Raw genomic sequence first — 25,416 nt, 5'->3', positions numbered from 1 at the left:
TGACTGTACTCAGGGCAGCCTCTAAACAACAACTTCAGAGTTTTCCTCTAAAGGATCTTTCATCCTCTCGTCTGGAATTTTTCAAATAACTAACACTATGTTTTGAGAAATCAAAAGCAAAGTTTTTGCCCCTCCATTTTCTAAAAGTAACAGTGTGATGACAAGAAAACTTCCCCTTGGCTATAAACTGCGTGTTATAGATACCTGAAAGCTAAATCCTAGTCTGGGTTGCTTTGGGGGGTTTTGGGCTTTTTATTTTATGTTTGTTTGTTATTTTTAATTTTATTTTATTCTAATTTTTTCTCCAAGATCTCTTTTCTGAGATGCATTTGAGCCTTAGATCCCTTTGCTTGCATTGCTACAGAACTGATGAAAGTCTGAGATCTCAATCAAAGGCTTAACAAAACAATAATCCTCTATTGCCCTAATTCTTCTCAGAAACATCTCTCTCTGACACAAGAACAGTCCCTAAGCTTTTACATCTTTTTTCTGCTCAAAATTACTTTACCAATTAGACGGAATTGTTTCCTTTCCAAGCCTTTGTGCCTGAAGAACACTGTATTCATAGGAAAGATCTCTCAGACTCTTTAGCTCCCCACCCTCAAACATCATGGCAGTGCTCACTCACTACATCCGTCAAAAATTCCAACTTCCTTTTTAAATAAACAGAAGAGTTCAGTAACATTCTTTGCAATCAGCCCCATTTCATTTGAAGTGAAAATCAGAAATAGCAGGAATAATCACGAATCACACAAATTTCATGCGTAGTGTAATCACTAACTCTCAAGCTCAACATTACAATTTAAAATGAATTCTCTTTCCCAGATATATTTGCTTTTTACACTTATGTATTAATCCTGAGTTTTTAGACACCATATTCAACAGGAATTTGAATCAAAATGTGGGAATGCAGTATAAGTATAATTAGTTAAGTATTAGATGTTGAGAGGGCAATGTAAAACAGATTTCTATACCAGAGGATTTGATTTTCTTTTATTTTTTTTTTCCCCTCACCTAGCAGCTGCTCATCCTTGCAGGTGATGGAGGCCCCATTTTGAGAAGGTACTTATGCAGGAGTAGTACCAGTAGCTTCAAGTACCTGAGTAATTCTGTCCACCTAAGTTGGACATGAGCTCATATACCATCCTGACCAAGTTTCAGTCATAATAGATTCACGTTCCAGCAAATTTCGGTGTGCTACCTGCTGACATGGACTGTGCTCATGGAAGAAGTCCTTGACAAGCTGCAACAAGATTTGGGAAGGTTGTGAAGAACCTACTAAAGCAGGTGAGTGAGTGTAGCTGAAAACCAAATAACTCACAGTGAGTGAGATGAGTATTAACTAGGGTGGTTTGGAAGAGCATAGGAATGAAATCTGTTGGTACCTTTATGAGGAAGTATGAATGTGAAGATGTGAAGATGGCTGGTGTGACTGAGGTTGTTTAGGCATGTAGCCAGCAGGTCTGACTGCACCTGATTTGATACTCTCTCTTCAGAAGTAGCTGTTCTAGCAGCTGAATGTCTTTCCATGCCTGTAAATGCCGTTGTCTAAATCTGAGAGGAGTGTGGAAGCTGGAGTAATGATCTGTCTTGTACTTGGCAGTAGCCCAGCTTAGAAAGGCCACCACTGAATCATGCCAAGGTCTTAGATTCATTTTTGTTGGATATTGAAGTCTGAGAATGGACTATGTTTCCTCATTCAAATTCACATCTCAGTAAGGATACTGCAATCACAGAAAAGGTCCAGACACTGAGAGTTATTAAAAACAGTTTGAAGAGACTGATTTGCTAGATTTGTGAAAACCTGTGCTACTGGGCTGAGGCTGTAAGTAACTGAGATCATGAGGTTACGCAGAGCACTGAACATCACTGCAAATGTTTGCAGTGCTGCCCTATTGAATAAGGACACAGCATACAACAAAAAAGATCAGATAATAAAATAGGGTTTTACAAATAACTCTGTCCCTCAACTAGGTAACTAAACACAACAGGATATTAATCTAATGAGATTAAAGGTATGACCAAATACTTAAATCAATTACAATATCATTTTCTTACATTCACTAGGCCAAGTAACTTTATTTTCCAGAAAAATACTTGATTATTAGTTAGTAATAGGAAGTAAGTTGCGACACACTTTGGGTATACATAATCCTTTTAATTCAAAGAAATACAAGTGTTCTATAAAATAATTTTTTATTCGGAACATACTCTCTTAAGAGTGAATTAATCCTAAAATTGCCTCTGAAAATCCTTGAATGCATGGATTTACACCTTAGCATTCAAAGTTCTGTTTCTATGGCATAGGGGACTTATGCTCTCCTTTTGACATCAGAGGATGAACAAGGAAGAGGTTGCTTTTGTTTGCACTGTTACTGCTCCCAATTCTAGGAGGGAGTTGTATCTCCAGCTGAAGTTTGGTATATGTATCATGAATGATGGACATGGGCTATGCTTTAATGAGATCTTCTAAAGGAAGAGTCACCCCAGTGGCTTGTATATTTTCACAGATATGCAGCTGGAATATAAGAGAGGGCAGAGGGAGGATTTGTCTTTCTCATAGTTTGAGTCTGCTTGTGGCCAAAAGCTGGCAGACTGTGAAGAGAAACTTGTGCATCTGGACAAGCCATATCAGAACAGAGAAGTGCTGAACTGACTTGAAAACAAGCAAAAATCTGTGAAACAGATCTGATCTTTTGAAGAGCCAGTGCAGAGCAGCAGAAATGACAGAGCAGAGGGGCCATGGTGAAAACCCTGAAGTGCAAACTGACTGCACCATCAGCAGCCATGGCAATGGGAAACCTCTCTGGACTGACAACAAATAAACCGATCGGGCAAAACACACTCAGCTGCTTCCCAGGTCCACATGTAGACTCGGAGGAAGAAGAAACACAGCAGAGCCAGCTGGCTGTTCCTGAGGTGGGCCTGCTGCCAGGCAGCTGGGACAGGGCAGCCACACTCAGTAGCCACCCCTTGGTGACCTGGGCTACCCTGGGATTGACTGATACTCTTTACTAGAGAGGGAGAAGTTGAATACACTTTGTGAAAATAGCCACAGATTTTGTTAATCTTTATTTAAAGATATCTATACAGCCATGGTCTGCTGTTTGCATTACAAAATAATCAAGAGCAGAAGAACCTCTCAGTAAGAGCACAAGAAAAAGTTTAATTCATTTTTCCCTCTGAGGGAAGTTGGAAATGAAACTCTAAGCAAGAGCTTTGAGACATGGTTATATTGCCAAAAAGAATTGTAGATATTAAGACTGATCCTCTTTGCTGCCAATTTAGAAATTTAGGTTTTGAGTCTCTACTGTGATTTTTTAAAAAAAACTATATTCTAATGTGATTGATTGTTTATTTTCTAAACATTTAATGCCTCCATTAATTCTCTAGCTTCACATATGGAAAAGTGTAGCCTGGATCTGGCTGGTCAGACTTTAAGGACACATTTCAAAGACAGGCTAGCACTGATCTCAAAAAAGGGTTGTCAGACACTGCATGAGCACAGGTCAGCACATTTGCAAAATGAGATATTTGTCTTTCTTCAAAGATTAGGACTATCTCATCAGTGAAGTGTTAGAAGACACATACGTGCAAACACTGCCAGCTGCCCCTGCTATTGCAACAAAACTAAACAAATATTTTCACTGTACCTCAAAAAGAAACATCGCTGACACCCACTACCCTCTCATGTTTTGTTACGGGGTATTAGAATGTAGGCAAGCACAATACATATGTTAGGATGCCACCTCTCCTCACCTTCATGGGTTTCAGAAAGGAAAAGATGAGTGCTTCCATATATCGGTTTTTTTGCTCCAGAGAAAAGAATGAAAATAATTTTCAGTACCCAGAGTGTCTGCACCTGGGGCATAAACGAAGGGAAGTAGGTAAATAGTTCAAAGTAATTAATGTAATGGCTCAGAGGGGCCACAGAAGGAAAGGGGAGTTTCTCCAGTTTAAATGTTTGCATTCATGCTTTGCCTAAAGCAAAACAAGCTATCTGTCTTCTGGTTTGCATCTTTCCAATGAAAGCTTTCATTTGTCTTATTGTCATTCCAACATGTGTCTCCTATACAGCTTTCACTGCTGGAAATATGCAAGTATTGTACAATGCAAGATTTTTTCTTCCCTGAGTTTTTAAGATTTTCTAGAGTTGTAGAATGTGTTGTGAAAAGGGAATCAGTAAAGGTTCAATTTAGAATGGGTAACTTTTGTAAGTGGCTACAGGTTAGAGGGTTTGATACTGTGACTCTTTGCTGTGTAGTGGAGTCTCCGACACAGAATGAGGTGCATTCATTGCCTCTTTCCACACTTCAGGGAAAGAGGATCCACCACAGAAACGACCCAAGTTGATAAATTACATCCAGATTGGCCATTCTAAAGAAAAGATGGGTCTTAAGTTCCATCTGTTTCTGACATTCTGGTCCTTTATAATGTGAGCTGCAGAGGTGTGAAAATCTACAAAATAGACTTTTGAACTCTCTCCCGGAGTTAGAAATTTATGCCAACCTTTGCATACAAAATGGGAGGAAAATTATTGTCTGTTTTATCTAATAGCTTGGTGAATAGAGGATTAGTGATCAGAGGAAGTCTGTGTTCAAGTCTTGTCTCTGTATAAGATTTGCACTTTTAACTTCCCCTTTTAAGATCCTCAGTATAAGGGATGTTCAGGGGAGACACTTCTACTTTCTCCTAGGGAAGTGGAAACACTGCCCACCAGAAATGCTGTGATAGAAAGAGAACTGAGCATGAATGTTTAACTTATTAGTTTGTGTACTTAACAAGGTTGGGGGAGGCCTAGGGTTTTTTTGGTCAAATCACTACTTAACACCAAATACTGAGGAAGGAAAGCCCTATGAGGCAAAATCCTTGTCTTTGGCCTGTCATTGCACTCCCCTATTACATGACTCGCAACAGAAATATTTCCTACTATCAGTCAGACCTCGGGCAGTAACAATTCTGTTGAACAGGCCTTGCCTGATGGGGGGGGGGCTAGTTACTTTTGCCAGCTCTCACAAAGACAGAATTTCATTGGATATTCACATGGCAAGCCTGCAGTCACCTGCAGGTAACGTAAGTCCCCTTTGTATGACCTACTACACAGACATGTCAAGGGACATGCCCCAACCTGCAAGCTGCTAATGATGAATTTGAAGTGGAAGCTGGAGATTGGAACGGGACAAGTTCATCTCATTAGAAGTCAGCAAACAGCTGTTAAGCTTGGTCTGTGCTTAAAAGGTTTCCTAATGTAGTGATCTTGGCCAAGTATCCCCAGGATAGATGCTGCTGAAGTTGGCCAGAAAAGCTCAGAGGGCTTGCCCAGGCAAACAGGCTGCACTGACTGCTGTGCACTGACCTGGGCCTACAGTAGAGCTGCTGTAAAAGGAGAGCAAAGAATCACAGTCTGTGTCACACTCTGAATCTCAAATGAGTGATCACCAGTGGAAGTCTTGTCTTCTGAGTTCACTCTGCCAGTATAAGGATATAAATCCTGTATGAGAAGCAGAGTATTGTCAAGAAAAGTTTGGATTGGGAAAACTGCTTCTTCAGCATCTGTTTCATCTCCTCCCAGTATAATAACCCATTCAAGAAAAAGTGTAGTTTTGCTCTGTAGTTATGGTACAGGCTTTTTTCGACAGTCATGCCAGTCAGAGATCACACCTCATCCCATCTAGGACTGACAGAGCAGCGATCTCACAGGAAAGGCCCTGACCTCAGAAATGTTAGTTCTCCCTACACTGCTTTAAAACAAGCTTACTGTAGTCCTAATCATTAAAACAAAATTCTTATAAACCTCTTTCTGAGGTTTATAGACTCTACTCTTACTGGAAAGAAGCAACATTTCTCAAGCATACAGAATTAACTCAATTGTTTCTTGGCTGTACTGAGTGGAACATAAAATTTTGCATTTAAATGTTGAGGGAAAAGTATAGCAGGAGAAATTTTGATTGAGTCTTATTGTACCTAGGAATTTTTTTTCACTCTGCTATTTCAGTTGAAGTATAAAAAACCAGATATCTTAGGAGTATGGTGATGCAATCAATAAAACTACAGCCAAATCAAAGTAAAATAAAGTTAAATCCTTCCCAGCAGAATACCAGCACAATGCAGGAGCATCAACGTCATGCAACTAAAGAATTTTTTTTAACATTTAAATGGCTTCTTTGGAACAATAAGTTGTTATCCAACTCTCAATGGCCTTGCAACTAAAATATACTCTCTTTAGTACTGCTTTCAACTTGTTTTAGAGCACATCAATACTTTTCTCAGAAGATACTATCACTGTTTAGCAGAAACATACTTGCAAAAATAAACTAAATGCAGAAAAGTTTCCAGGGCTGTTTTTGGATGCAAATGTGGAGAGTGACTCTTGCCCATATTAAAAATAAAACACACTAACTGTACAATGTTCTTTGCTAAATATAAACATCCTAACATTGATAAGCTCTACAGAAAAAGAAACTGCCATACATTATTACCATCACCAGTATTTTAAGAGCACCCTCTACAGTCACAAAGCACTAACCAGGAAAAGCTCTTCTTCCTAAACAAAACCGTATTAAGTGAAATCTGGAGTATCAGTTTAGTTTATCAGCATAGTGTCAAATTTGTATGAACATATCTCTGTAAGTGCTTCAAGCCCTGCTAAAAATGAGCAGGCTTTGCCTAAGAGCCAAAGATAGAAGCTATTGCATCACTGAAGCCTCCATATCGGAGGATTTAAAATACCTTAAATATTCCGGGCTGACTCATTATTAGGCTGTGTAAGCTCCTTCTCTTAGAACAATGGATGGTTCTGAAATAGAAGCGAATACAAGACATTGTTATTTTCTAGGAAAGCAAGGAACAAACCATGGTAAAGACCAGGATGAACCAGTTCCCCTGAGTTTGATTAATTTGTTTGTTGATGGTTTTAGATCCCAAATTACCTTTTGTAAGAGTTGTGAAAAATAAGTACCTAGTTCACAAGTGGAACTCAAAAATTTAAAAAAATCCAGTTTTCTGTGAAATGCTTATTATACACATGTACATTCTAATCTGAAAACAGCAAAAGGTCTTGCTTGATTTTTGGGGTTTGGTTAGGATTTCCCATAAAGCACACAACAATTCCTTCCTGGAGCTTCAAAGTGAGGAGAGACAGGGTAGTGTGTTCTGAGGCCTTCACACACTTCTTTTCAACAAGCTCTCAGCTTCATGCAGACCCTCCTACTGCCCCCTGACATGATGACTCTGACAGTATGGTAGTACAGTTTGTGGTTATTGCAGTGTAAGTACTCTTTTAATAGGCTACAAATCTCTCTTCTGTTCCTTATTTATTTTTTTAAATATATAATGGATATATGTTTTCAGTTAGAAGAGAGCTGACTTTATTCTGCTATGATTGCCACCATTCCAAATGAGTAAAAGTAGTTCCATACCTGTTTGTCACAAATTTTTTCCCCTTGGAAAAGAAAAAGCAAAGGATTTCTGGATCACTCAGTAATTTTCCCTCCCTTTTCCCTGCTTTGGTCTTCAACCAGCATGGTCAGCCCTAAATAATTCTTCACATTTCATTATAAATAACTATTTATGTCATATTGAAATGAATAGGACGGAACCAGGCATTTTAAGTTAAGCACATGCTTAAGCAGCTTTCTGCATCAGTCCTGACAAAACAAACATATAAAGGTTAGAAATTCCAATTCCCTAAGACCTGTCTTTCTTGTCTTTCTGGGTCTTACCCAGACTTACAAAGATACAGTTATTTTCTTAAGTCTTCAGTGCATCAGTAATTAGCAGGTGAATCAGCAGTGATGCTTTACACAAAGGTGAAGGTTCAATACCTTTAAGTTGAATCTTAAAGTCTCTTGTATTGGACATCCCTTTGAAAATATTGCTTCACAGAACTATTTAAATGGCGTTACCTCACGTGATTAAAAAAGGCCAGAAATAAAAACAAATGTAAAAACATTAAAGATAATCCTTTTTTCCTGGTCTTTATTCTCAAGCTACTCAGATATTTGCCAGGGATCAAACTGCCAGAATTACTGTGGCCACCAAGTGGTGCTATTGCCCCACAGCACGAGAGTGCCGGGGCTGCACACCGGAACACAGCCAGGAGAGAGGGATTCAACTGGGTACTGCTTTAGACTTCCACAATGTTTCTTTATCTTTGTCCAAAAGCAGAAACCCGCCCCCCCATCATTAATAACTAAGACATCCATGTGCGTGTATAAGAAAAAAACCCCCTGAATTTTCACATGGGATTGTGATGATTTTACCCCTGTTCCTGAAGTTTATTCTTGGGTTTAGACTTAGGTAATTTAAGAGTTCATCTCTCTGCTGAAATAATTTTATTTCAGTAAGAATCAGGAGCCTAAATTCCTTACTGGGTGTCGGTCTTAGTTCTCATCAAAGACACACATTTTTAAGGAAACTGAATATAAGATGCAATGCCTGCAAATCCTCATGTCACAAAAGGGATTAATTGATACATTAAATAAAAATTTGTTGTGCTATACTTCTAATAAACAGTAGATTTTAAAACACGAAAAATATTTTGTTCTTCTGTGCTGTCTTCCTTGCTACACTAGATATGTGTTAAAATGCTGCATACCCTAAACAAAGATAATCTTTCAAACGCATTGTAAACAAAAGAAAGCAAACTAAATAAGGGTAAACCAAGAATTTAAATTAATATTTCTGGGAGACTGAATATATTCTGTCTCCAGGACTTAATCCTTGGATGTCAATCTTAAGAATTTAGACCTTAATCTTCCAAGTATTTCTGTGTTAAACTTTAAATATTTCAATAATGGGTACATTTGCTTAATGTTACACATGCAGGTTATTTCAGGATAAGAGACAGATTTGTTAAATTACTCAGAAGGTCTCTTCCTTCTCTTGTCCTGATACACGATTTTGGTTTCAACATAGCATGCTCTGTACTCTTTTTTGTGATTAAAAAGATTATAAAGCATTTTTTGGTATGGATCTGTATCTACATGGAGCTCTACATGTCCTAATACTGAGGGCATTATTAAAAACTAGAAGAAAGCAACAGTTCTTAAAAGCTATGTGCATCAAGAGCATAGAAACCATTTCATTTACTACACTGCTATTTCTGTGATAAATGAATCAGAGTTTTCATCTGCACTGACTGAAACAATGCACTCTTTAAACTTCCTTTAAATAAATACGTTGACAATGCCAACAAATTACTAACTTTATGTATTTGTGGAAATAGAGGCTCAGACTACACTACCCTTAACACACCAGTTTGTTCCTGCACACAGGGCACAGCCATATCCCAGGAGACTGGACTGGGCCAAGGGGAGCTACACAGACCACAGCAGAGCAGGTTGCAGCTACAATGCTCTCTGCAAGTTTAGTGTAGGTGCTTGGAAGTACCTGGGATTTCTGCAGGATCTTCTTGGAGAAAACTTTATTTGCCATTGCTAGGATTACTTGAATAAGACTAGTGGGAGCAAGACTGTGTCATTAAGATGAAGGAAGAAATGTGAATACAGCCAAAAGTTGTCCGTGGCTAGATATAGAGCAGTGTCCAGAATCTTCAACTAAAGTTCATATCAGTATTAATTATTTACTTAATTACTAGACAACATATTATTGGTAAATGAACATCGAAACTATCATATTGTGATCAAACTTTGTGGTTTGTGTATTTTCCCCTCAACAGTTTTTAAAGTCAGTGGTGTCTTCTCTTCATCTCACTTTGCACCTCTGAATACTGTATCTCACTCTTGACTCTATGTACATAAGTAAGGTTAATCTTACATTCAGCAGGAGTATCTGTAAACTTGAGCTAAATAAAATGAAATTAAACTCTATAGAAGACAAGTTTCAATTTAAATCTTCACTTCCTAACGTTTTCCTTACTGTGTATTAGATAATATAAAGTAAAACCGAGATATTTTTCACTGTTAAAGACATCTGAAAATATTAATTTCTTGCTTTACAGTTTAATCTGTCCTTTTGTACATTTTATTTACTGTGTCTTATTCTCCTGCAATGCAAATATGTCCTTGAATGCATGGCTAGGCCTAGTGGTGAGGATTATTCAGGCTGTCTTGGAGCACCTGCTGTGCTTGCGTTGGGGACAGAGGGAACCCTGTGCTCTGGGTTCTGTCAGCAGTACCCTGTGTTTGACAGCTGTGCAAGGCAGAACAGAGACATGGGAGAAGTGGCAAAGATGGGCTACCTCCAGAAAAAAAGAGAGAGGGAGGGAGGAAGAGACAGAGAAGAGGAAGAGAGAGGAAAGAGAAAAGAATCACTGTGAAAAGAGGAGGAGAAAATGTAAGAAAGGTGGAAAATGAGGGGCTTGCTTTATTGGTTAATTGTCTTTTGAGGAAAAAACAGAGATCATACATTAAAAAGCATCTACAAAAACCCCATACCCTTCTGTGGAAGTATATCTAAGTCACAGTAAATTTAATAGTTAAAATAGAACTGTTTCTTGGTGTCTGTGATTGACAAAGTGGTCTGCTTTTATAAAAGGGCACTTCCCTGTGCTCATATAACTCTAAAATCCTTCAAATTTCTTAAAATGGTTGTGATACTGATCAAATTTTACAGATAAAATTTTAGAATCAGCTCTGTAAACATTCTGCTTCTTTCGAGAAACAGGTCAGTGAAAATAACAGACTAGAAAGAGAACCTGAATTTTGAAGATTGCTTCTTGAAATAAGAAATAAATGAAAATGTCTATTCAATAGCTTACTAAATACATAATGACAGGGATAACTTATTTCTTAAGCAACAGACATCTATAGTCTTTTATAATAAAGAAAATGTGCAACACGTATTATAAAAGATGAGTCAGAAGCAGTGTTTCAATGACATTTAATACCTTAAGAAAGACTTTTTTTTTCCTACTTTCCACTGCAATTATTGGATTAGATCCTTTCTTGAAAGGAAATCGGGGACTAGAATAAAGTGTCAAATCTCAGTTTAATGTGTAGTGGAATAGCAGAGAGATAGAGGTGCATCTTGCTGGGAGCCAAGCAGAGCACCAGCAGGCCAAGCTTTCAACACAGTGTGACTCAAAGCACAAGGAGAGCTGAATTTCAGAGTGCTCTTCAGTTCCCGAGGTGTGCTGGGGCAGCAGGCAGCTGGAATTAATCTACAGCACAAACTGCTAGGGCATTACTGTTTGCTTTTGCTTTAGCTGCAAACTCCATTTTGTACTGCATTTCACAACTGCCTGATAATACACTGCCTGGACAGAGGACATTAATCAAAGTGTCAAGCCAGTCTTGTAAACAAGGACCAAAACCTTAATTTAAAGGCGAGGAAAAGAAAAATAAGTGGATGAGGGGTGGGAAAGGAAATGGCAGCCTGCACTGAGGTGATGTTCTGTGTATGACCTAACTCTGTCCCCAGTGCAATTTTAGCTTATTGCTGGGTTTGTATACATTCCTTCAAAAAATCCTTACCTCACTGGATAACCTTGTACTTCTGCAGAATTCCAGATGGACTGTGGCTCTTAGTGAACAGTCTTTGTAGCATTAGTATATGAAGTACTTGTAAAACTCGTGTTCAGAATATGCCAAAGATCTGTAAGAAATTGTTTGACAAAATGTTTGATTTAAACTACAGTTTTAATGAAAGTTGAAAGGTTCAAAGGTTCAAAATAAACTTTCCTCAAGGTTCAAAAAGTGTAGGATAGAGCTTTGTGTCAAAATTCAGTCAAAATTCTCCTTTTCAGTCTCAGATGCTCACAGCCAATATGTTTCAGCAATTGCGCTGGTCCTACCTTTTTCTCTCTCTTTTTTTCCCCTCCTCTCTTTAATTAAAAAAAAATGATAGAAAAAAAAGAAAGAAAAATGCCTTGGCCTAATTATCATATGAAACAATTTTTCTGAAACTCAATAGAGAACAAAAGAACAGTTTTCTGAGCAACTTAATGTTCAGCATGCCAGACAGCAACTGAATTGTCTCTTGAGTTGTTACCTGAGAGGTACATAATGAAAAAAATTAATTACAGACTACCTAATAATGACTAGTAGTCATCATAGCCTGGTTATTTTAGCAAGAATTGGATCTTTTATGGGGTCTTTTTCTGGTTTGTTTTTAAATGCAGTGGACCTGTATTACTGGACAACATCATTGGTTAACACTGTTTTAATTAACCTCTAACAATAACCTGAAAATCATAGGTGTATACACCTCTTTAATGAAGTATTTTGTTTTCTATTAAGTGCAATTCCTTCCCACGTTACCCAACTACAACACAAGGCTGAACAAAATGTCAGCATGTTCCTTAACACTAATTGCAATAAAATGCAGCCATATATACTTACATCTGTGAGTTCAGCTGAAACTTGGCCATGTAACTCATGTAACTGAGAAAAAAAAGGTTTAATTACTTTCTTCTCCATTCATTGTTTCCCAGTTTTATCAGTTGCTGGGGTGGGGGTGTGGGTGGGTAAGAACTTCGTGTGCTTTCTGAAAACTACAGTGAAAGGAGCTAAGTAAACTTTTACTTAAACATTACACATTTTTTTCTTATATATACATCTTTTACTTGAACAGCTCCCTGATTAATTATGGACTCTGGTTATGTGAAAGAAATGCATATGAAAAGCAAATGTTAAATGGCAAAGTACATAAAAGATCAAGATGGCAGCACAAGTTTGGGCTGTTCTGTCTCATGAACATTTTTTTGACAAGTCAGTACCAAGAGCAGAAAAATCCACACATTTGTGACTTTCCTCTCAAGAACATTTTGAGGGAGAATTAACTTAATACATTATGTAGAGGTGCATATTTCCACAACAGAAGCTTTATAGACCCTGTCACACCTAATACTTCCATCCTGTTAGCAAGCACTGTCAGATGTCTGCAAACACCTCACTAGCTGCCTCTTTAGAACTTTATAACTTGCTCAATTCCCACAGTTTAGAGTTCTTTCTGCTGATTAACCATCAGTATAGCATTTTATCACAAGCAATTGCAGTCAGACACTCTTCTCTGTCTCCTTGTTTTGCTTTGGATTGTTTCTTGCAGCAGTCAATAGATCTTTATGTAATATTGACTTGGAATACCACTAAAATACATGTTTTCAAAATTCTTAGAATGCACTTAATTTTCTGATGTATTTTTTCCCAGCATAGAACCCAAAACTGGATACAGTGTCCCAGCAGTGTTAATACTGAGGTTGTATTTGGAACAGTTCCTTTTCTAGTTGAACCTCTCCTGTTTATACATTCTAATTAAGAAAGGACATTCTTTATAGAAAAGCTATACAATTACATACAATTCTCTCTATACATACAATAGTGTTTGCTAATTGGGCTTGTTTTGACAGATGTGCAACAGGTAGTGGAGCAGCCCTGACAGCAGTTTGAGCAGTGACCTCCAGCACTGCTGATTTGGAAAGAGGATGTTTGTCTATCCACACTCTTCCTGTAGAACAGCTCTGACATGCCTTTCACGGCTCATACACTAAATTTTTCCTTCTCATGTTCACTGCCCTGCATTTTTCTGTTGTACACAGGGATCTGTCCTATTTTGGATTGTTTTTATCCCTTGTATATTCACTGTAACATTTTTTTCTGACAATGCTCCTTAGATTATGTGGCTCAAATCTTGAAAACAAACTTATGAGCATTGAAAAAAATTACCTGAGGCCCAGTTCTGGTGACCTGGTTGTAGACACGACATTTATTTATTTATTTTCTGTATGACACCTGTGAATGCCAAGTCTTTAGCACCTACTTTTCCTTCCCTCATGGGTCAGGGGTCTGAGCCAGGCTGCAGAAAGGCAGCACTGCAGTTCTCACTGCACCCATAGAACATTCTGGAATCACCTTGTGATACTTCCAGTCTAGCTGAACACATGGTGGAAAATCACCCAGAGAGCTGAGGACAGCCCAGGTGTGCTGCCCTGTTCGCTCCCAGCGGCTTCCTCAGCGTTTCTCTTACCACCTTCTCCTTTTCCTCCTCCTCACGTCCCGTCCCGTCCCTTCCCGGTGCCGTCTCAGCCCGTCCCGCCTCCGCACAGCGCGGGAACACGCGTTTGTCAGGCGGCCCGCACCGACACTGCTTGGGGGGCTTCTCCCTCAGGGCGCTGTTCTGGTCACCCCGGGCTGTCCCGTCCCGGTTCCCCGCAGCCCAAGCTGAGGAGGGCAGGACGCTCCCGCTCCCCTAGCGGGACACAGGAGCCTGTCGGGGCGGGGATCCCCGTGCGGGACACAGGAGCCTGTCGGGGCGGGGATCCGTGTGCGGGACACAGGAGCCTGTCGGGGCGCTCCCCGTGCGTGACACGGGGGCCTGTCGGGGCGGGGATCCCCGTGCGGGACACAGGAGCCTGTCGGGGCGGGGATCCGTGTGCGGGACACGGGAGCCTGTTGGGGCGCTCCCCGTGCGTGACACAGGAGCCTGTCGGGGCGGGGATCCCCGTACGGGACACGGGAGCCTGTCGGGGCGCTCCCCGTGCGTGACACGGGAGCCTGTCGGGGCGGGGATCCCCGTACGGGACACGGGAGCCTGTCGGGGCGGGGATCCCCGTACGGGACACGGGAGCCTGTCGGGGCGCTCCCGCTCAGGCAGAGCGAAGGCCGCGGGCGCGCGGGAAGGCGAAGGGCAACCCCCGGCTCACCTGAGGAGCGCCCTCCGCCTGGCTCCGCCCCAGCCCGGCCCGGCCCCGGCGCCCCCTTCCCTCTGGAGGGGCGGGCAGTCGGTCCTGGGCTCCGGCGGCGAGCGCGGCTGGCAGGCCGGCGGGGAGCGGCGTGGAGTTGGCAGGGATCCCCTGAGAGAGCGAGCGAGCGAGCGAGCGAGCGAGCGAGCGGCGTCTCAGGACGGGTGAGGAGAGCGGCGGCGGGCGGTCTGGGGGCCGGGGGAGTCGCGGCGGCGCCGGCTCTCCGTGCCCCGGGGCGGGGCGGGCAGGGGGCTGTGGCCCGGACGGGAGCGCGGCGGGCACGGGGCAGTCACCGCGCGGTGCCGCCACCCGCGGCGGTGGGGGAGGCTCCCGGCTCCCCGGGTCGGTGCTGCCCTCCGCTCCGTTAAACACGCGCCTTCCCAGAGGCCGAGGGCGCCGGGCCCTCCCGGGCATGAGGAGAGGACAGCGCGGCTGTGTCCGCACGCCCGAGGCAGCGCTTCCCTTGCCCTGGGCGCACCGCGGGGCTGCCCTGGCCAGCGGCGCGGCCGCCACGGGGAGAGGGCGCTGCCGGGGAAGCGGCACCGGTGGGACCCGAGGCTTTCTCCGCTCTCCGGGGGGACTTTCAGGAGCGGGGTCTGTGTCCGCGGGGCCGCAGCTGGAGGTGCTGCGTCCGGGCTGGGACTCCAGGTGGGCGGGCGCGGCCGGAGCCCCTTGGATCCCTCCTGCCGCACGCATTCCTCCGAGGATTCCTCGCATTCCTGGGCTCGGGGCACTCTTGACTTCTTCATCTCCCTTTTATTCCGCGAATTAGCGTGTTTCGGTTTTGGTTTTTTTGCGAAAGGGTGTGTCCGCGTTGTGTGTGTTCTTCATGGGAAAAGCTTAGAATGGCAGTTCTGCCGTTTGTTCTTCTTCCCGATTAACTTTGCCTCTGATATAATTTATATCCTTCCCATTTGATGACAGCTGTAGGGGGAGATCAGTGCTGCGATAAAACTTTTGTGGTGAGTTTGCATTAACGTTTGCAGTTGACAGAGGAACAGTTGTTGTAGCTTTTATCTTTCTCTTTTTAGCATGTAAATATTTTTTAAAAATCGTTACAACGTAGGCTAAATAATTAACAAAGCAGAAATAGTGGAAGCCTATTTGTGTAAGTTGTTCTGTTTTTCTGAACATCTACACTATATTCAACTTGAATGGACTCATGAAAGTGAATCCTGTAGGTGAATCAGAAAGCCTCTGGAATATCCTGTTTTTTGGTACAGCTGTGGGAATTTGATAGATTCAGTGTCTGACGCTTATGCTGACAACTGTCACATGTCTTATAGTTATGAATCTCTTTATAGAGCTGGCTTTAACAGAACTTTAAAACTTGCATAAAAATATAATTAAAATAGCAAAACCAAACCACTGTTTACTTTCTAAAGGTGCTTTGTAAGAACTTGTTTGACTAGCAATTATATTTTCTAGTAGTGTCAGTTGTTGAATTGTCTCTTTTTTATCCCATGTTAGACCCAGAATAAATCTGCTTATGCTCACAGTGTGTACTAAGCCAGATGTTGTTACTGCTGATTAATGTAAAAGTGTACAAAGTTGCTATAAGCTTTTTAAAAAAAAACAAACCAACAAACTAGTGTGTTAGTTTGAACTTTTGTCTTTTGTTTTGAAAAAAGATTATTAGTGGAAACGGAGATTTTTCATACAGTATAGAAGCATTGCATTAACAGTGTAATAAGCAGCATGTTTTACAAAGGAGATGAAGTCTGCCATGTAATGAAAGGCATTTATACTACCTTTTAATGTATGTAACTCTTTTTGGGACACAGTTACACTTTTTAAACAGAAAACTCTGTAAAATAAGAAAGCAATGCTTCAAATTTTTATTAAAATATGCTTAGGATATTAAGAGCATCTTTCACATAAGAGAATTGTTATTAGCATTTTTTCAGTTTAATATTGTATTTTTAATTAATCTGAGATAAAAATGCATTGCTTCAAATGAAGTATGTTATAAAGGGACTGATATTTTTACACACACTAGGAATGATTGTTTTAGCAGACATAACTAGTGTTAGGACAGTAATGAGAAGGGAGGCCTTACCATTGCTGACCTCTTTGATTACATACAGAATTTGCAGTGATTAAGAGAGCCTGCCTACTCCATGAGTGTATCACACAACTGCTTTGGTTGTTTTATTCTCAGTATCCAACATAGTTGCATTTTGCTTTTAAATTTAATGAGTGGGATGATTGCTTAGGCTGCCTGATTGCCTGCAAGTAAACCAGCTTATTTTAATTTCTGTTAATTGCATTATTAGATCTCCCTGTCACTAGTAAAATATCTGAGGATGCCCTTACGTTCACCTGCAGAGTTTAAATAGGGGATGTGGAATTTCATTTGCTGCAAAAATGGTCTATGGTATATCCTGTGTAAGGAATTTTGCCTCAGTAAAAGGATGACAAAGCTGCAGAAAAGAACTGGTGACAGTTCCTTCTTCTGGTTTTCATTGTGTAATAGGTAGTGGATCTTTCTGGGAGTATTGGTGAAACTGGTTTGTCTGGGTTCTGCAGTGTCATCTGAAATGTGTAGGTGAAGAGGCATGACCTCAAACATGAATTTTAAAATACTTTGTCATGGAACAATGCAAGATGAGCACATGCGCACGGAGGTTATTCAGCGTGGACCTGGGGCAGGTTATGATTTAAAAATAGCAATGTAAGTATTTTAAGGCCAAATAATTCTGCTGATGTCAGAAATCAAACAAAAATAGACTACCACCATTTCATTCTGTAGTCCACTGGTGTACCATTTCTGCTTTTTGAAGTCACAGTGGTGATGTCATTATTATATGGCCTTTTTTCTGTGGAAATGACCTGAAAATGTGTATATTAACATCAAGTATGGGAGCCTGATTGAGCAAAACAATGTTGAGCTTATGGCAGCATCTACCCACCTTGATAGGAAGGAACTGACAAAAATCTGGTCAAGGTCACTGGTGCTAATAGACTTCTGAGAAATGGCAGTGCACAAGAAAATAATGGGGCATTTTTTTCACTTCTGCTCCCTGTCTATGCTACTCTGGATGGCAGCAGAAATGTTGCATCTACCTACTGCCCATGTATTCAAATAAAGCAGGCTTAAGAAATTTGTATTTCTTTCTTTTGTCTGTCCTACTTCTCCTTCCTTTATTTAGGGCTAGGAGAAGTTTATCAGTTCAAGGAGACCACTCAGAGCTGGGCTCTGCAAAGAACTGCATCTTTAAGATACTGAGATTAACAACTGTCTTTAACAGCAGGATGAGATGAAGATGTTAGAATTTCTTCTGTTTTGTTGCTAGGTCTCAACAAACTGCACAATGAGGAAGATTGTACAGACTTGATGCATCCTGAGCTTGGGTTTGGCAGTTTAACATCTTCGAGTGTTGGGTTGGTAAGAGTGCAAAAACCCCAAAGAGGATTTTTTTTTTTGATGTTTCTACTCTTAATTGGAGAATGGAGAATCAGCCTACTGAGAACACTCCCTTACCAGGTTTTTATGTGAGGGAAAGTGCTTCACGTGTTCATGGAATGTTTATTCCAAGCATGTTTATCTGGAAATATTAACACATTTCAGAAACTGCTTTGACCTTGACTCTGAGTGGTGCTAGATCAAAATGGTAACACTTTTCAATACAACCAAGTATGAAAATTTAATGTTTAAGCCTGAGAAATGAACATGTTAGGAATGTATGTGCTAAAGATTTGATGGAATGGTAGTCATGGAGTCAACACTGTTTGGGATTAGAGTGCAGTGGATTTGTTGAGATCTTGAACCATCTCTGCCAACAGACCTGGCAGCCTCTTCGAAGGGGTTTATCCAAATGTAGGCTTATAACCTTCCATTTTGTGTGAAGTAGAGTGGATGACAAAATCCGTAGCCAAAGGTTTTAAGTATATAGTTTAGTTTTTCCATGAATGCCTATAAATTTTAGGCAAAATAACTGTTTTAAATCTAATTGGTCCATCTTTTGTGTTTATGAGATTCATTGACCAGGTTGACAGCATGACATTTAAAATCAATGTCCTGTAATAACCTTTGCACATTCTACTTGTTTGTGGTAAAGACAGAGAGTGATGAAGAGTAAACGTGATTGGACAAACAACTCAGAAAGCACTTAGACTTCAAAAACACATCAGGGAGATTGGTAAGACTGGAAGATGCCTCAATTACTACCACAATGGCCCTTTCTTGTGAGGGTTCCCAGGCGTGCAAGAGTCATTACCATTCAAATAGCTACAGGACTCTCTGAGTCTGAGCATGACAAGATTTTTACTCCAGGCATTTACAGCAGTTCATAGTACTTTAGTTACATGTATATTGCACACATAATTTAAAAGCAGCTAAAATGTGGATGAGGAAACTAAATACAGAATGAAAAGGAGATGCATTGTCTGGACTGCCCATGCTTAGGTATTCATATAGATCTGTGCTTATGTATTTCTGTGTGTGTATATACAGAAACTCTCATGGACACTTGCAGAAGCCTGGTAAGTATTTACCAGCCATTAGGAATGTTTTAATCCCATTTTAAATTCTGTTGGAAGATATCTCTAAGATCTGTTGAAGTTTATTAGAATGGCAGATGTATTTCCTGTACATAAAAACAAGCAAGAGTGTGCAGTTATTTGTATTCTGTTTGACCATAAAGCATAATGTGGAAGGGATGGAGAAAACAGGCTTTTAGAGAGAGGTGAGGGAATGTTTTCAGTGATGTGAGTCAAGCTCAGAATATTTTGAGGCCGTGTTGAAATAAGTAATGGGTTGGGGTATCCCTTCATGCACTCAGTTGCACACCATTAGCTGTTACATACAGGCACAAGTGTTTAGCAGTAGCAGCCTTTATTTACAAGAACAATTGGTGTGTAATGTTACATTATAATTGCACAAACACTTCAAGCTTCATAAAGAAACAGCCCTGCCTCTTTCATTTCCCCTCAGTAATTAACACTATTCCAGTGTGAGGGTGAGAAGTGGGAGCTGGTTAAACCTGTGCTCAGTGTGCAGGCAGGGCCCACAGCAGAACGCTTTGGTTGCATGGGCATTCTAAGCCCTTCTGGGGGATGCAACGCGTGGTGATGCAGTGCGGCACAGTAGGAGGCTCCTTTCCTCTGGGTGTAGTTTTCCAGCCTCTCCTGGGCTCAGTTTAAGTCTTTCAGACAGTGTGATGATATCATCTTGTCTGGTGGTGCCTGGGCTCGGGGCCTGCAGTCCTGACTGCATATTTAAATTGGAAAACGCATGGCTGAGTTAGTTGAAAGAAACCAGATGGGTGTGAAGCCAAGTGTTTAAAGAATACAATGTAATTAAGACAAAGTTTAACAATAGAAAAGTGGGAGGCATAACTAGGTTGAATACACATGAAGCTGTGGCCTTATGTTGGCTGTGTAAATATGACTCCTACAGCCTATTTTACATGTCGTTTTTGTACTGAAATACTTACATCTCCATAGAGACTACTCCTGTTCTGTGTCCCTTCGTATAGGGGAGGCCTTGGGCTTTGCAAGCAGTTGTACTCATGTAGTTCATCAGTAATTTTGTTTAGGAATGAGTTATGCACCCATAATCAAGGTTACACTGGTTGCAATTGTGTTGCTGTCACTAATTCCTCTAGATAAGTTATATTTTTGGGTGGGAATACTGATAAGAAGGTCCAATGTAATGTCACATTTGAAGTGAATGAATAATTTTTGGAGTATCAGAACTTTTTGTTATGTATTTATTTATTTATATTAGATAATATTATAAGTAAATTGTGGATTTGGAGCACTTGCAAAACTTTTTAATAACAGTTGCCATAACTCTGTCATCATTCCTTTGAGAAGGGCTTTTTAAGAGACTCTTAACAAACTTGAGATTTTTTGCTCAAGCCTCTAAAATTATGAACAGGATGCTCTCTTCTATTTAAACAATAATGATGCAATTGGGATGTATTAAGATAGTTTCCTTTGGAACAAAATACAGTCTCTAACACTGACAATGGGAGGAAAATGTAGTGAAACAACACAGAATCTGTTGTGGAGTGAATGTAGTCATGTCAGGTGTTTGGATACAAACCAGCTATTGTCTCTGAAATCACAAGCTGCTTTTAGAATGAGTAAGTATCCTTGTGTCACTCAGCTGTTGTTTCTGTCACTATTTCAGCAGATAGAAACATTTGGAATTTGAGAAACTAGGAGAGAGTATGTAAAATAAAATTTCCTCTTTGTAACTTTATTGCTTTTTTGTAGTTGTTTTTAACTTTCTCCTTTACAAGTTTGTAATAATGAAGGAAAACGGAGTGTGGTTTGCTTGTGTGTATAATTAACTCTGCGATAAGTAAAAGGATTTGTAAAGGTGTATCTGAGCCTGTATGGGAGATAAAACAGCATCATTGGCACAACTACACTCCAGCAGTTCTTTGTATCCACATAGAGCTTGTACCAAAGTAACTATGAATAAACAAAGGTAACTGTCCGTGTCCCTCCAGTGACTGAACTAGTTTCACTTATGCAGGACGTGGGACTGGTCACTACAGATGACATGAATTAGTTCCTTGGAACTGTATTTCAGATACTGATTGACTTCTGTTTTAGTATACTTTTAATGTTGCTTTGTGTTTGGTCTCTGATTCCTTTTTTTATGATTTGGGAAAATCTGGAAACTGTTTCCCTAAAGAAAAAGAGAGCTTTTTGATAAATGATACAAAGTATACAGAATGCAGTGGTAATAGTTTAGAATATTACATAAGAAATTTGGTAGTTTCTTAGCATTTTCATCATTAGCAAATTTAGGGCTTTGATTTTCACTCAGTAAGCAAGGTTAGTAGGTCACATGTTATTTCCTCTGGGGCTAAATCCTGTAGAATTGCTACATGAATACATACATAGCAGATAATGATAATTGGATATAGATGTTATGTCCTTGTTTTCAATAAAACTTTGACAATTTATGAGACCTGATGATGTGCCAAAATGTCTTGTTGTTCACTTACAGCCATTGAAGCAGATTTTCATTCTGAAAAAACCCAACCCAATAAATAAGCCAACAAAACCTGCTAGTTGTCACACAGCTCAAGTACTTGGCTGATGTGTCACATACTTTCATAGGACTAACAAGATGTTTTACATTTCAGACATTGAGACTTCCTTACACACGGTGTTTTTCAGCCAGAGGGAGTATGAACCATGCTGTGAGCAAGTGAACAGTATCTTTTGCTCTAAATGCTTTTAATAGCTCTTTCTACTGACAGGCTTTATTAAATACAGTCCTCTTCCTGTCCTTGACAAGGTGGCTGCTGATACTCTATTGGCTGAGTGACTGAGTAAGGTTGTTTGGTTTTGGGCAGAATTGAAACTAAAATCCTCATTTCTAAGGCAGCAAACACAAAGATTGTCCACTTTGCTATACTGTGTTTCAGGAGAAATTATAAAATAATATCTGTAATCTATGCTAACTGAAGCATGGGTGTTTGTTTCCACTAAAAACTATGGAAGAAAAGCATTATTTGGAATTTTCATCCTGCAGGAAGTTCTCTAACTTGTCATGCCTAGTCTGCCATGTTGAATCAGAACAGAGAATGGTATTTTTCACAGAATAGAAAGTAATTGATTCCAAAGTGTTGAAATTCTTTCTACAAAAAATGTAGAAATACTGTGATGGAATGCTTCCTTCCCTGGGTCAGTGTTCCTGGCTGGCCCTCATTTTTCCTTATGCACCCAAAGGTATATGACTACCATGTTTAATCACACCTTGATCAAAGGGAAAAAACAACAATTCATGTTGCATTTATGGAAGGCTCAGACCCAAATGGCTTCTGGAGTGGAGGCTGGAATTACTGCTTTCAAAGGGAGGCTGGAGTGACCCGCCTGCAGTGTGGGTGTGTGTCCCCCAGCATTCCCTTCCCTGCACAGACACGGTGCTCCCCTGGGCCGGCAGTGGGTGTGGATCCCAGTGCGGGGAGCGGTCAGTGTTGGCTGCACCTGGGACCGCAGTGCAATCAGCAGGTCATCCCTGGGCTATTCTCTTTGCACTGCTCCAGTTGGTAATAGAGTTGTGTGGAGGGCCTGTGTCTGAGGTGGTGGATGGGATCCAGTGCTCAGTTTAGAAATGTGGTTCATTTACATGAATGCATGTGGTATTTTTTAAAGAAGACAATTTGCAAGCTTTTTATGGAATAGGTAAGGCTAATTCTGCCTATAATAACAGGTCAGCCCTGTCCTGGATGCTGAAGAGAGATACTTTGATTTGGTCTTGTGTCTGTGTGATACCAAGCATAAGTCTTTGCAGTGTAACACTGGTATATGGAGTTTTGAAAAATATATGCCATGTGGCTTAGGTTCCCAGTAACTCCTGATTTTTTTCAAGTATAAGATTTTTCACAGTTTCTTTCCTTCCAACAAGTAGAAAGAGGAGGTGGGATGTGAAGCTTTTGGGTTGGTTTAAAAGGGAATGAATTTTTGAAAACTCAGCCATCTTTTTTTCTAGTTTTTCCTTTATAGAAGTTTTAGTTAGGTCTTTGATGCTGACATCAGAAAAGCTGACCAACAGTAAGATAAATTTCTCTGAGTAATTTTTTTCCACTGCTGCCTGCAGATATACTATGACAGTATATATAATATAAAATCCTTTGTGTGGGTCTTTTGAAGGTTTTAAATTTTGACCACCAGACAGGGAGTGGCAGTTCACAAATACTACAGGGGAAAACATAAATTGTGGAAGTTTCACTGTATACTGTAACTATCCTAATTTTCATTCTAATAATTGTGGGGAGTGACTGCCAGATATGACACAAATGTAATTTTATATAGACAAAAAAATATGCCTAAGTAGGAAAAAAATCTTCACTGGGGATAAGGCATCTGTTTAAAAGATGACAAAATTGTGGTTTCAGATGTCTTTCTGTTGCTGGATATTTTCAGTTTGCTCTTCAATGAGTTTCATGGACTTTTTTTACAGTCTTGTATCTAGAACTTTAAAATTTCACTTTTCTCCCTTCTCTCCTGTAAGCAGTAGATCAAATAAACTTATCAGTTACCCCAGAGCAATCTTCCATATGCACTAAAAGGGAACAGCAACCCAGGTTCATTTTTCTTTTGCAGGAGCAGTTATAGGTAAAATTGACAATGATGACGTTTCCTCTCATACTTGCATGGCATGTTTGGGAGACTGTGTTCCATCAAAATTGAAAACATTACAGTTTTGGTCTTTCCATGAATTATCCTGTCTACTTCCTTTTCTTTACCCTCACAGTATGTAAGTTTTCTGTCCACCTCCCTTGGAAAGTTATTTCCTGTCCTTTTTCCATAGCGCTGCCATTTATTATTGACCTAACAACCACTTTGTCTTTGTGTGATATTGCTGATACTTTCTGAATAGGCAGCTGCACAGAGAATCCATTATTTAGCTTGGAGAGCAAGCTCAATGTTATGTAAGGCTGGAGGACAAATTTTATAGTTCCTTCCTGGCATTTTGCTGTGCACGTGAAAACTCTGGAGTAAACATCCATAAACTGTTCCATCCTGCTGTTTCAAAAATGACACTGATTAAATAATATGGGCAGTGGGGAAAAAAATTTGTAAATAGATTACATGGAACCAAATGTCGTTTTATTCCTCCATATTCCCTTGCTGCTTGTATGCCAGAGGAGCCTACGTGTAATGTGAGGCAATACCTGTGAGGGATCTGTGGCTCTTTAAGCCAAGCAACGTGTCTGTTGGTGGGATAGTGTGTCCCACCACATGCTGGACAACATCTCTGCCTGGATTGTAATCGCAGGAGCCCTGTCTGTCCAGCGCAGCTGGCTGGTCTCAGTCTGGAGCAGAAAGTTGGACAGATGTGTTTGAGGCAGACTTTGTAATGAGGGGGGTGTGTGGGCAGGATACAGAAGAGCAAGCTTCTCGTGCAGAGTTTGGCATTAGCAGGATTGGAAAGACAATTTTTTGGAATAAATCTGTCTTGCAGATCTGGCTACAGAAGAACTGAAATGAATGAGTGGAGACATTCCGTGCCTTTGTGATGCTGTAATGCTGAGAAGGGAACAGACATGTCTGGCACAGCAGTCTGGTTCTCAAAAGCACTCTTTTCTGCCCGTGTTGTCAGGGAGAGCAGTCAGGGTTCCAGATGACAGAGGTTTTCTTTTTTTTTTTTTGTAAGGCAGGTCTCCTGTTAGCGAGCTGTGAAATAGCTGCGAAAGGAAATGTTTTAAAGACATTTGAAAAAAAACAAACCCCAAGCTGTTACACCCTCGATGTTCATCTTCAGTGGTTCTTTGTAAAGTATCTTATCACCACTGGACAGCAAACTGCTCCAGAAGAATATGCAGAGTATTGGATTTTCAGACATGAGAATCTCTGCTGACAAGTTCTCTATAAACAACGTCATAGTTTCTTATTTTTGGGAAAAAGGAGTTGTTCAGAAAAATGATGCAATTTCTGAATAATAATGAAATATGGGACTTCCATACCCACTGGAGGCCAGTATTTTAAATGAGTGTTTTAATACCTTTATGAAGTCTTTTTTTTTTTTTAGGAGGAAATCCCCAAACTGAAAGGCTGGAACAGCTTTGAGTGCTGGGTTTCTTTGTTCGTAGAAGTTTTGAAAGGTTTCTGTCCCTGAATACGGAGTTGAAACACAAATTCAGTTTGAAGTTTTCTGATTGCCTCAAGTAGTCCAAGGCCATGTTGGTGGCAAAATAGGTGATGCTGCCATTCCGTGGTGCCTGACTTGCTGATCTGATAGAAAGGTACTCCTTTGTTTGCTGGGTCAGTGGAGCTGTGTGGCTGCGTGTGGTGGGCTCAGC

General features: G+C 40.4%; 1 protein-coding gene across 5 annotated transcripts in view; it reads left to right on the top strand.

Moving 5' to 3' along the window:
- Positions 1-14,539: 14,539 nt before the first annotated feature.
- The window catches only part of CGNL1 (cingulin like 1), a 56,197-nt gene continuing 45,320 nt past the window's right edge, over positions 14,540-25,416 (top strand). For 3 of the 5 annotated variants that reach the window (XM_071568366.1, XM_071568367.1, XM_071568363.1), the window contains exon 1: positions 14,540-14,805. The gene's annotated coding sequence lies outside the window, so the exon portion shown is untranslated. Of the gene's footprint in view, positions 14,806-15,271; positions 15,290-15,530; positions 15,604-17,937; positions 18,030-25,416 lie in introns of those variants that run through there. The other 2 variants (XM_071568364.1, XM_071568365.1) reach the window with 2 other exon arrangements.

The sequence above is a fragment of the Pithys albifrons genome, chromosome 13 (genome assembly GCF_047495875.1).
Source record: "Pithys albifrons albifrons isolate INPA30051 chromosome 13, PitAlb_v1, whole genome shotgun sequence".
In the NCBI taxonomy this organism is placed as follows: domain Eukaryota; kingdom Metazoa; phylum Chordata; class Aves; order Passeriformes; family Thamnophilidae; genus Pithys; species Pithys albifrons.
This window is presented reverse-complemented; position numbering and strand designations above follow the sequence as displayed.